General features: G+C 36.3%; 1 protein-coding gene across 1 annotated transcript in view; it reads left to right on the forward strand.

Moving 5' to 3' along the window:
• LOC120635171 (1-phosphatidylinositol 4,5-bisphosphate phosphodiesterase epsilon-1-like) overlaps window positions 1-12,320 on the forward strand; it is a 176,125-nt gene that overhangs the window by 48,496 nt on the left and 115,309 nt on the right. The window lies entirely within an intron of this gene.

Here is a 12,320-nt window from a genome sequence, read left to right on the forward strand (position 1 = left end):
ACGCCTCCGAGCGAGGTAACGCCGCATACGTCATGTTTTTCGTGCGTGCAGCCGGCTCCATCGAATTATAAGACGTTTTCACGTCAAAATCATTCCGATATCACGCTAATATGGCGTAGCCGGTTTGTTTCATTAGTCGGTTAGTGTCTTCTATATTACAGAATATTTTTTTGATGTTAATTTATTATAAAAAAGTAAATACTGTATATCCAAACTCAAATAATTATCTAATCTATACTTATAATAAAACTGTGACTAGAAGATTTCTTTACATCCCTATCCCTATCCCTACTAATATTATAAATGTCACTGTAAGTTTTTTTGTTACGCTTTCACGCAAAAACTACTTAACCGATCCTCATGAAACTTTGTACACGTGTTAGAAGTAATATAGGATACTTTTATCCCGACATTAAGCTCGGTTCCTTTGGGAGAGTGAAAGGATTTAAATAAAATTTGGTATAGCGGTAGCTGGTATTTCGGGTCGACATATAGGATACTTTTTATCTCGATATACAATATGTTTCCTCCTGAAACTGGGAAGAAATTTTCTATCAATTTTCCTTCGTAGCTTGTGTTATGGGTACTAGGATGACTGACGAATATTTTTATGAATGATATACATAAATACTTATAATATACCGATAAACACCCAGACACTGAAAAAAATGTTTCAGCTGTGGGAATCGAACCCACGGCTATGGGCTCAGAAAGCAGGGTCGCTTGCCCACTGCGCCAGTCGGCCGTCAATTAAATTCTGAACACTTTGAAGTTCTTTTCCTTTGAGCTTTCAGTTGTATGGTTTTTGTTTGTTCACAGTAAGAACGCTATAGCTTATAAGATATCATTTCGACGGTGGCAGAAATACTTATTTTATTTGTTAAGCGGGTCGTCGGAATTCGTCGAATCCGTTTAATAAAACACCTTTTTTTGATTCCACTACAAGTTAGACGTATAACTAATTTTAATATCGTTCGGATGGGATTCGAACCCACGGACTTGGACTCAGAAAGCAGGGTCGCTGCAAACTGCGCCAATCGGCCGTCAAATGATTGGCAATGTACCGAAGATCTGTTTGGTGTGGAGCATAAGGATTGAAGAAATTATAAATTACACCATACAGATTCTCCTGCTTTTCGCGAAGTATAGCAAACCAAGCTTCATTTTCATAATATATCATGGATTTCCGTAAAGTAACGCCTGCTTCTATCCAAACATTGAGACACACACAATAATCGTTTGATTATGCTGAAGGATCAGGTCAATTCTTTAAGATTACATTTAACACAAGATACCAACTAAAAGGTCCTGTATCCTACACTCGGTTATAACGTAAAACCTTTTCCAGCTGAGGTAGCTGTGAATTTGGACTTTTCAGGATTAACTCGGTTTTTGACGAGCTCCCTGGCGCTTTGCCACCTATTTCTATTTTATATATATATATCTATATAATAAAAACAGAAAAGAGGTAGATGGTGCAATAAATAAAATTTAAACATTACACAAATATACAAAAATATTTAACTATAATATATATAGATATACATTATAGTAATTATTAGAGAGTATATATACTTATTATAGTATATATATATATATATATATATATATAATAAGTATTTCTATCAAAATGATATCCACCCTACAAACCTACTGGATAAAGCTCTTTTGTAATCGGATCATGTATCCCATATGCAAATAGGGGTCATGTGCCGTTTACATTATCTCCTTCCGACGCGGACGGGCATGTTTGAAGTGCTGATAGTATAAGCTCCCGTTTATGAGTCACTCGGGATTGGACGCTCTCATAGATAATACAGAAGATACGTTTACATTTCGACGCAACGATAAGATCTCTCATATTAATAAATATACTACGACAATGCAGACCTCGCCATCTAACCCCAAAGTTAGCGTAGCTTGTGAAATGGGCACTAAGATGAGTAATGAATATTTTTAATGAATAATATACATACTCTCTGTATATTATAAGTATTTATGTATATTATTCATAAAAAATATTCATCAGTCATCTTAGTACCCATAAAACATGCTACGCTTACTTTGGGGCTAGATGGCGATGCGTGTATTGTCGTAAATACTTAAAATATACAGAAAAACACCCAGACACTGAAAAACATTTATGTTCATCACACATTTAACAGTTGAATCTAAGGGAATCGCACCCACGGCCTTGCACTCAGAAAGCAGGGTCGCTGCCCACTGCGCCAATCAGCCGTCTGATAAAGTGACTTCAGATCTCGCTTCGATTCTGTAAGTAGCTGAAATAATCGCGATAAACAATTGGTTTTATACGAATATGTTCCCTACTAATATTATAAATGTGAATTTAAGTTAGTTTGTTACGCTTTCGCGCGAAAACCACTGAACCGATCTTCATGAAACTTTTTATACATATTCTTGGAGGTATTAGAAATAATATAGTATACTTTTCATTGCAAAAAAAAAATTACGTGAGATTTTTTTTTATGTAGCAGTACGCTACCTCCAAAAATTAAGCGGGCGAAGCTGCAGGGCACATCTAGTATGTTATATTAAGTCATCATCATCAGAGATGATGGTCCACTGGTGGGCTAAAGACTCTCCCAACGGGTGGGCTTGCACATAATCACTACGCTGGGCAGACGGGGTGGTGATCGCAGCCGATGGTAGCAGCATATGCCTCTTAAAAAGGTCAATGTTTGTATTAAACGTAAGTTTAGAGAAAAGTCCTATTATAGTATAAAGGACTATGTTATCGATAAAAAAGCTAGGGTGTGAATGATTGCTCTAACCAGGTTGCTCTTCTAATAATTTTAAATGACAATGTGAGATGGTGATAACAAAAAAAACACCCGGCTAAGTTTGTTGTGGGTTTCTTCTTAGACCAGGACGCGTTTGGAACCCTCGTAGCTTAAGTTTTAAGTAAATTTACAACAGTGATTGCAAGATTTACGCCTGTCGCAAACCTGTCGCGAGATACTTCATTACCTTGCGGAAGCCCTTAAAAAGAACTGCACGATCAACGTCAGATATTTCCATCTAAACTAAAATCGTTTCTACTAAATTCAAACGGATCCATACTAGAATCAAACCCTAGCGCGAATTTATTTTAATATTTATTTTTACTTCATTACAAGTTAGCTCTGGCTTAATGAATACACTGAATGAATGAATAAACTTTTGGATATTGGATAGAAGCAGGCGTTACTTTGCGGAAATACATTATATATTATGAAAATTAAGCTTAATTTGCTATACTCCGCGAAAAGCAGGAGAATCTGTATGGTGTAATTTATAATTTTTTTTTTTTTTTAATTTTTTTATTACACAAACTTCTAAAATTATTATTCTTCGCATCCTGAAACTCACATGAGCTTATTTGGACGCTGCACATTCCTCTAAAATCTCATAAGTTTAAATATATACAAAATCATATATTAACCATTAAAAAGCAATACAGTATACAGCAGGTAGTACACTAATAAATCCAGTGTAGGTAATTCTGTACTGCGAGCCATCGCGTCGCTCAGTAGATACGAGCGATCGGTTTGGCGCTGCCCCGAATGCATACGTTATACAGGTGTTCCAATATTACTATGTTTAAAGTTTTTAAGTTACATTTATTCTTAAATCTGTATACTCCACACCAAACAGATCCTCGGCAATGTACCCTCTACGCACGTTTCGCTCCGAAACCTTTATTTTACGCCACATAGAAAATTTACAGAGATATATATTATATACAAGATATATATATACAACAGCACAATAACATACAACGTACAATTTGGCGGCCTTATCGCTATATAGCCAGTGTGCACAGGGTTTTTGACCAGTGGATGCATAAAGAAGGAAATTTACAAATTAAATAAATAAATATACCACGACAATACACACACTGCCATCTAGCCCCAAAGTAAGCGTCGCTTGTGTTATGGGTACTAAGACGACTGATGAATATTTTTATGAATAATATACATAAATACTTAGAATATACATATAAATACCCAGACACTGACCGACATTCATGCTCATCACACAAACATTTTCCAGTCGTGGGAATCGAACCCACGGCGCTGGACTCAGAGAGCAGGGTTGCTGCAAACTGCGCCAATCTGCTGTCAAAACAAATTGAAAAATTCGCATTTATGAGTTATACAAAAAAATTAAGGGTAGGCAGTGCTTTTGTGCATGTATGCAGTGCACGCCACTATATATAGCGATATCTTCCAGGCCACCAAAGGCATACGAGAAAATGCTATACGAAATCGATAGGTGCTGACCTATCGATTTCGTATAGCATTTTGACTTTACAATGAATAATTCTTAACAATTATTCATTGTAAAGTCAACATCTCCTGAGGATGCTCCGGTTTCGGAGAGAAACGTGCGTAGAGGTTACATTGCCGAGGATATGTCTGGTGTGGAGTATACGGATTGAAGTAATTATAAATTACACCATACAGATTCTCCTGCTGTTCGCGGAGTATAGCATATTAAACTTAATTTTCATAATATATTATCGATTTCCGCAAAGTAACGCCTGCTTCTATCCAATACCGCTAAATGGAAAGAAATGGCTAACCGAATGTTCAAGAAACTGTACTAAAGTGGAGTGGTTTTTGATGCTTCAATATTAGCCGTGTACAAGGTTTCTGTATACATTCTGTATAATTAAATTCCAAGTCAGTCTGCATTACCTACTATTTTCTTTACCGCAATTACGTGTAGGAACAGACATATTACCAGCTGGAACTTGGAACTTATGTTATATAATTACAGTTTTTCGATATTCGAGAACGATCGACGTTTGTGAGTTATAGAACCTCGTATTACGGGTATTGCTCTGAAAGCTTTTGTTAAGAAATCATCGTAAAACCGTGTACTGTATTATTTTAACCCATTCTACCGATTTTATCCTGACTAAGGCTGTAGTTTCATATAAATTCAAAAATTCAAATCCAAAAATGTTTTATTCCTGTAGACCTTATTACAGGCATTTATGAAGCGTTCATACATTGTGCATGTTACATGTTACACTGATGTTAGTGATGGTGATAACCGCATTCGTTAACTTAAAACTGAAGCTACGAGGGTTCCAAACGCGCCCTGGTGTAAGAAGAGCCCACAACAAACTTAGCCAGGTTTTTTTTGTTATCACCATCTCACAGTCTAGTTAATGTTGAGCTATGAAGTAAGAGCCATTCAAACTACTATTTTTATCATACATGTAATCCTTAATATTATAATAGGATCGTTTAGATAACAAAACCTATATTAGCAGAAATCTATATTCTCGTTTCCTACGATTCTGGCGCAGTGAGCAGTGGCCATGGTTTCTAACTCCAAGGCCGCGGGTTCGATTCCCACAACTGGAAAATGCGTGTGTGACGATGATGTATCTGGGTGTTTTTTTCTTTTTTTTTCATATGTACCTATATTATAAATGTGTATGTATAATCTTCATAAAAATATTCATCAGCCATCTAAGTACCCATAACACGAGCTACGCTTACTTCGGGATTAGATGGCGATGTGTATGACGTCAGCAGCGTGCACTTCATACAGGCATACAAGCACTGCCTACCCTAAAATATTCGTATGACCCATAAAGTGGAAGGATGTTCCCTTTTTACGCCATCTTCCTTCTTTAAGCATAACCTGGACAAAGACCTTGTGCACGCCACTGTATGCCGTAGTAGGTACATTTAAAAAATAAACCAGTGTGTGCGTGTAACCTTTACGCGCGATTGAAGTAAAACTTTTAGTATTATTTATTGATGAAAGAGTAAAATGTTCCTTTTTTTTTCATTCCATGTTCTATTTAAAATTCATTAATATCACTTTCACATTTTTTCAATATTTTCATTTGTTAAATAGAATAATTGAAAGAAGAAAATTGAAGGTTAGATCAGCACATGTCAATATAACCTTGTCATTGAATATTATAGAATGTCGCAGTAGACAGAATTTTTTTAAATAATAAATTTAAAAATAAATATACCACGACAATACACACATCGCAATCTAGCCCCAAAGTAAGCTTGTGTTATGGGTACTAAGATGACTGATGAATTATATACATAAATACTTATAGTATACGTATAAACACCCAGATACTGCAAACATTCATGTTCATCATACCAAGTTCATCGTTCCAGTTGTGGGAATCGAACCCACGGCCTTAGACTCGGGAGCAGGGTCGCAGCCCACTGCGCCAATCGGCCGTCAAATTACAAATACAAATTTATTACAAAAGTAATAAATAAACAAGTATATTTTGAGATTATCAAAATACTTTGCAATTTAAAATATTTATTTAAAAATTCACTTTGCTATTCACAATTGATCCGTTTGAAAATATTGGAAATAAATAGTTCTAATTGATTATGATATTTGCCACTGGCTGGCGTATTAGTCAAGAAGCGTGGAGTATGTGACATATACTTACGACCAATCCAAATTATTATTTTTAAATAGCGGAAGCTACACAGACGTCCGACGTAAGCGTTACTTCCGTCAGAAAAAAGTCTGAGTTACTCGCACCTAAAGAAGTTCTACTTCAAAATACATTTATAACATATTGTGGATAAATTCTATATCTATTCCAGTCTTAACATCAATCCGGTGTAGTAACTCGCTCCGTTGACTCCGAAGGGGCTCCGTCCTCGATAATAATCAATCTCCGATCGCTCGCCGTACATTTGAGATAGCGCTGTGGTATAAGTAACTAGATGTGCCACGCGGTTTCGCACGCGATCACATTAATCCCTTCGTGAAAAACCGGCTAAGTATGACTTGGACTCGCGCACGAAGTGCTCCGTGCCATTGTCTATACAAACAATAAAAAAAAATTTATTCACACTCGGCAGAGGTGTAAATTCTGAAAAGTAACCTACGAGATATTGAGGTGGATGTAGAGCATCAGAACTAGCAGGATAAATGTAAGTTTCCAGGGTAACTGGAATAGGTAAAAAAAATACATAATGTTTTCTATCTCAATCTGTCTTTTAATTTTATTTTCATTTTTTTTCAGCCAGTATTCACGATTTTTTTCAACTTTAGTTGTAGTATAATTTTTAAATAAATTTATCAAGGAAATGGAAATATTGACACAAATAAAAATTCATCAACAAACGACACACTAATACTAAAACTTTCTAATACGCAGGCGCAAATACATGCATTATACAGATGGAGTCCGAGAACGTCTAACATGTTCTATCTCACTCTCTCGCCGGCTGAACCCTACATACATTTATGTGTCTCTATGGACTTGTTTTTTCGTTTCATCGAGTTTAAAATCACAACGATTCTAAAGAAGTTTCTGTTACAGTAAATTTGTAAAGTGGGTAACTAATTAAACTTTTGTTAACTATAAATTCATATTTGCCAGATATTTTATTAATTAGTTAATAGATAGTTTTCAAGAAACAATTAAAATTATATCTGATTAACAACCAATGTTCGTGACATTGAGTTGGTGGGTATTTTGATATTTTACGACTGCATTATCGATGCACCGCAGTCCTACATGGATGGACTCGAAGTTCGAACGATGCAAAGATACCTTCCGGGGTCTAAGTCGTTTTCACTTCAAAAATCATGCCTGTTGTTTGAGAGCCCCCTTAAAATTTAAATTCAAAATTCGTTTACTTCAAGTAGGCCTAATATAAGCACCATTTCATTCCAACATCAAAAATTTACATTTTATATTTTAACATTCATTTTTCTATCTTGTGAGAGATGAAAGCGGAGCCGGATGCTTCCAAGCAACCTTGTCATTAAGAAACTCATCAATTGTATAATAACCTCGCTGTAATAAACGCCTCGCACCCGAACACTAAATCGCTTAGCGACACGTCTTTGTCGGTAGGGTTCTAACCAAACCAGAGAAAATTCAGAAATGATAAATTCCCAAATTTCCCTTATCGGGAATCTGACCTGGGACCTCTACTTAAATTCACTGCGCCAGTGTGGTCGTCGAAACTGTGCAATCGTCAGAAATCAATTCAAATGCTTCATTTCTGCAGTCCATTATACACGTAGCAAGTCACATAATTCACCAAATTCGCCATCGTACAATGAGCCCCTCAAAGTGAAAACAAAGTTTTCCCGGCGCGTGTAACGAACCGCATAACTCACGTCACGTAACGAATATATTACGTACAACCTTTTTTCTAGACCCTTCCATAAGTACGTAACGATATAGTGTGTACGGATGTAAGGATATATTTTTCTGGGCACTATTAAAAGAAGCGAATTTTAATGTACCGGTCCGCGTATAGTTAATCGAGAAGCTAACAAATTATAACCGATTTATATAATTATTTTAGTACTATAGTGGTTATAATATGTGTTTAATTTTGCCCAAATTTTGTGTAGAACTGATGAATGTGGTTGGAGATAGAGGACAGAACTCCTCAGCAGACAGCAACAAACCCCTCATTTAAGGCTTAGCGATACTGAATACTTTATTTTTTTAGAACTACAACTAAATGTAATGCCACATCAAAAACAATATCAACCGTAGACAAAGTCCAGTATCCATATAAAGACAGATGTACCCTTGAATAAAAATGTGGATATCGATTTTATCTCGCGCGTCTATTTCAGGGCTACATAAGAGAGCAAAATATAAAGCAACATTCATATGGAAGAAGAAACCTTCGTAATGGAAAGCTTTTAGTTTGAAAAATCTATAGGCGGAGGCGGTTGCGACACGTCGCCACGATATTTGATTGAATTTTTCGTATTTCATATTTAATAATTAAAATGAATATTAATTTTGTAATAAACAGTTATTATTTACAGTCTTACAGAAAGGAGATGAAATTAAATAAATAATTTATCGTCTTCATCATCATGGGCCTATCTTAGTCCACAGCTGGACTAAGGCCTCTTCATTCGCATGCCATCTCGGTCTATTGCTGGTTAGCTGCATCCAGTTCTTCCCTACTGCATTTACAATATCATCCCTCAACCGAGCTGGTGGTCGGCCGATGCTTGTGTCCAGTGCGCGGTTGCCAATCCAGAATCACTCGGCTCCACCGCCCGTCCTCCCCTCGACATATGTGGCCCGCCCAGTTTCAGGCCCGCTGCTCTTTGGACGATGTCAGTGATTCCAGTTCGGTTTCTGATCTCTACGTTGGGAATTTTATCTAATAGAGACAAACTTAACATCGCTCTTTCCATTGCCCGCTGAACCACTTTGAGCCGGTGCACCACCTTTTTTGTAAGGGTCCATGTCTCTGCTCCATATGTCATAGTGGACGTACACATAGTGGACGTACATAGTATGTTAAGGACGTCTGAGAGTGTCCCAAAGGCTACCCACCCGAGTTGGAAGCGTCTGCTAATCTCTATTTCCTGTCCCTCCTTGCTTAAGGTTATTGTTTGTCCGAGGTAGACATATTCGGAAACACACTTTACCTGGCAGCCGTGGACAGTAATATGGGCAATGTTATCCCGACACATTACTTTCTATATTACACAATTGATGAATTTCTTAATGACAAGGTTGCTTGGAAGCATCCGGCTCCGCTTTCATTTCTCACAAGATAGAAAAATGAATTTTAAAATGTAAAATGTAAATTGTTTATATTGGAAAGCAAATTGCTGAGTTTCTTGCCGGCTTCTTCTCGGTAGAATCTACCTTCCGAACCGGTGGTAGAGTTACTACACAAAGTCTGTCTGACTTGACGTTTAAAAGTGCTTATATTAGGCCTACTTGAAATAAATGAATTTTTATTTTTTTAATTTTTTACTACGACGACGCACACATCGCCATCGTAGCTTATGTTATAGGTACTGAGATGACTGATGAATATTTTTATGAATAATATACATAAATACTTATAATATACATATAAACACCCAGACACTGAAGAACATTCATGTTTTTCAGTTGTGCATTCAACATTCGCCAGTAGTTGGGATCGAACCCACAGCCTTGGACTCAGAAAGCAGCCAAAAATAAAGTGCTATGCGATACCTTGAACGCCAAAATGCTTTACACATGTATTCGTATATTGGCAATTAATCGATTTATATAACTTCGAGCGGATGTCGGTAATCTCATCTGCGTAGAATTTCTGATTAACCGTGAGATGAAGAAATTTGCCCGCGGCAGCTAATCCCGTAGCCAGAAAGCACGCGAATCTACTCGTACAAGCAAAAATAAAGTCGAAATACACATATTGCTTGAAAAATTAAATACATTTCAACTAACTGCGAATAATAAATAATAATAATAATAAATAATAATAATATATATGACGGCGCGTCAAAGTTTAGAGTGAATCCGGCCGTGACGGCGCGTCAAAGTTTAGAGTGAATCCGGCCGTGACGGCGCGTCAAAGTTTAGAGTGAATCCGGCCGTGACGGCGCGTCAAAGTTTAGAGTGAATACGGCCTGTCAAAGTCACTCTAGCGGAGCGTCGCGTTTATGGTAGCGGGGAAAAGGATCGCCATCTTGTTTTTCTCGAAAGGCGGGAAGAACCGGCGCGCCGTTTTTGCGACGAACCGCTGTTTGTTAACTTAAACAAATTATTTTATGATAGTCTTTATTGAAATACTGATAATTAGTAATATAGATTGAAATAATTATTATTGTGATATAATACATACTAGAGGAATATAATAATTTTGTGTTTGTACTGACTTGTGTTGTTATTTTAAAAGAAGAGTTGTTAATTTACAATAAGTTAAGAAATGAGTTTAGAAGAAGGCCCTTCTGCGCTTTTATATAAATAATAAATAATAATAATATATAAATAGCAGTGCATTGCTCTACTGGGATCGAACGATTATCACTGACAGGTATATTACAACTAATAGACCTGATATAGTGCTTGTCGATCGATCAGTGCGCCGTGCAATAATTGTAGACATTACTATTCCACATGACGATAATCTGGTGAAAGATGAAAAGGAAAAAGTATCTTACCTAATACTTGGACCTTGCTCACGAGATTACCGCCATGTGGGGTCAGTCGACCGTTATTGTTCCATCGTCGTTCCAGTCAATGGTCTTCTCGTGAAAAGCTTCGACCAACATCTCAAGAAGCTTTCGCTTGGTTGTTGGATCAAGGGTCGGATACAGAAGGCAGTAGTCCTTGAAACGGCGCGTATTGTGAGGAGGTTTCTCACTCTGGAGCCCTGACCACCGGTTGCTTGGGCATTCAAAAGCCCCGCAAGCGGAGGGTGGAAGTTTTTTTTTATAAATTTTTAATAGTGTTTTTTAATTTATTCTTAAGCATTGTTAATAATTTAAAAAAAAAAAAAGAAAAATAATAAATGATACACACATCGCCATCTATATGTTGTGTTATGGGTACTAAGACGACTGATGAATATTTTTATAAATAATATACATAAATACTTAGAATATACATATAAACACCCAAAAACTGAAAAACATTAATGCTCATCACACAAAAAATTTCCAGTTGTGGGAATCGAACCCACGGCCTTGGACTCAGAAAGCAGGGTCGCTGCAAACTGCGCCAATCGGCCGTCAAAAATTTATTGGGAAGAAAATGTATTTATTTTATTTTTAGGACTAGGAAAACATGAGGAAAACAGACTGCGTCGTCATCTACTGTACTTTTATGCATAAAATAATCAGCTTCGTAGCTTTGATGAAAGTTATGAAAATGTTGGTCTAAAGTTAAAAATTTAAGTTAAAAGTTAAATTTTCAACATTACTTCTTCCTTTACGACTGAGTGAATGCTTTGTACATAACTGTTGCATAGTTCCGAGATCACCCTCGTTTAAATAATAAATATACGATTTATGAACAACTATTTATTTATTACTTATTTATTATTTAAACATCTTTATTGCGTAGTGTAAAGGAGAAATTAAAAATATACTTTAAAAAAATTAGAAGCAAAAGGCGACCTTATCACCAAAACTGATATCTGCCAGGTAACTTTATCGAGGAATATGCAATGCATGAGAGACGGGAAGTCGCAATTACAATAAACAATACATAAATTTACACACTAAAGTACATACATACTAATAACTAATATAATAAATTAACCTTCCCTATCCCTCCCTATCCCTATCCCTATCCCTACTAATATTATAAATGTCAATGTAAGTTTGTTTGTTACGCTTTCACGCAAAAACTGCTTAACCGATCCTCATGAAACTTTGTACACATATTCTTGGAAGTGTTAGAAGTAATATAGAATACTTTTTATCCCGACATTAAGCTCGGTTCCATTGGGATAGGTTATGAAAGTGTTTGACGATTTTATTTTATTTTTGTACTATAGATATGGGTTTAATTTTGCCAATCTTTGTGG

The sequence above is a fragment of the Pararge aegeria genome, chromosome 26 (assembly GCF_905163445.1).
Source record: "Pararge aegeria chromosome 26, ilParAegt1.1, whole genome shotgun sequence".
Taxonomy (NCBI): domain Eukaryota; kingdom Metazoa; phylum Arthropoda; class Insecta; order Lepidoptera; family Nymphalidae; genus Pararge; species Pararge aegeria.